Genomic DNA, 1,769 nt, shown 5'->3' on the forward strand with positions numbered 1-1,769 from the left:
CAGACAGCGAGGAGGTTTTCCTCACCAGTGAATAAGGAAAAGGGGTCATTCACTCAAAACAGTCATTATTGTGCTAAACTCTTGCCTTGGTTTTTAGAGTTTATTATTTCAGAGCGCTTCACAACAGCTAATTTCACCCGTTGTGTTTTATGTGTTTCAGCATTTATTAATGCAATACGTGACGTTTGAATTTAATTAACACCATAGAGCCTCCACTGTTTTAGAGAGCAGCAGATGCGGCTGGATATAGATGAAGCACAGTCACGTCACCGCTCTCTGTTTATAAACTACCGTACCTATATGCATAAAAAACACCTACGTTTGCCGTGATAATACAGTGAGATATTTACTGCAGGATGGAATGCAAAACCAGGTTGAATCTGCAGAACCAACATATGTTGGACATTTAGATGGGGAATTAAAACAGTGGAACACGGCAAAATGTTCCTTTGTTGGTGTGATAGATGCCTAAAAATGTGCCTGCTTGCTTTCTTTCGGCGATTCAAGACTGCCGACCATTTCACATCCCCGACTTCACTGACCACGACTTGTATAATTATTTGCTGAATCGCCAGTCTTACTTATCAGCACTAGCACTGAATGCTTATAAAAGTTTAGACGTCTATTTTGCAGGGAAGAGCTGCTGGAAGGAGGGGATCGATGTGGACGTGGCGTACGTTGCACTAGATGTAAAAATTAACCTTTTAAGAAAGGATCGCTACAAATTCTACTAGCTATAGTTTGTTTACAGCTCTGTCTCTTCAGGGCAGCCACCCATCTTGGTCGCCTTAAAGACCTTAAAGATGCCATCCTTTCCTTTCTTCCATGTTGGTTGGTACACAGATATACTGAGAATGAGGTGACATGTTTTTGTCTGTGTTTTCAAGGTAATATGGAGAAGAACTGCAATCACACTGGTCAAGTTCTATGCATGCAAGGTTTGTTTTCCTGTCTAAGGAGGAGGAGGAGGATTCACATGTGTCACGTGAGTAGCTGACATCAGCTGCATGTCTCCTGTTCCCAATGGTGGAGAAACCTTTTGTATCGACGTTGGCACCATAACAAGAACTAAATATTTATATATATATTGTGGTCTGTCAGCATTACTTAAACAAGTATGGATGTATTGTATTATTATACTTTTGTAGAATTAATGCTTTTATTCTGCAGGATTTTGCGGATATAGTATTTTTTTAAAAAGGTAATCCTTCTGATGAAAACATTGCAGCTACAACCTTTAAAGACAAGCATTGAATGCAAAAACTGCATTTTCTGTGAAGTCAGATTGTATATTTTGTGGGCTCCTCATTATATGTCTATTTGTCAGTATTATGTATTTTAATTTTTCAGAAATAATCAAAGCAATAAGAAACATGTCCTCCACATGTGCTGTCATTGGACCTAAAAAACATCCCCTTTTGGTGGAGGAACATGTGAGGTAAAGAAGTAAAAGACTAATAATTTTCAAACGCTGTTAGCAACAGAACTTAAGTCTGACAGGTGAATGTAGATTTGTATCTTTATTATTACATTAAAAAAGGCTGCTTCAATCAAAAAATATATTTTCAATTAAAAATATATTTACTTTAATGAAAAAAATCTTTTTAGTCAAAGAAAAAAACTACATGAATTAAAAAATAATACATTTAAACACTTTTTTTATTCGATTAAAAATACTTTATTTGATAGAAGTCAGGTTTTGATTGAAGCAATCTTTTTTTTTTATTGAATAATAAAGACACAAATCTACCTTCATACAGACGCACATT

Source organism: Cyprinodon variegatus, unplaced genomic scaffold (assembly GCF_000732505.1).
Source record: "Cyprinodon variegatus isolate N-32 unplaced genomic scaffold, C_variegatus-1.0 Scaffold52, whole genome shotgun sequence".
Classification (NCBI taxonomy): Eukaryota; Metazoa; Chordata; class Actinopteri; order Cyprinodontiformes; family Cyprinodontidae; genus Cyprinodon; species Cyprinodon variegatus.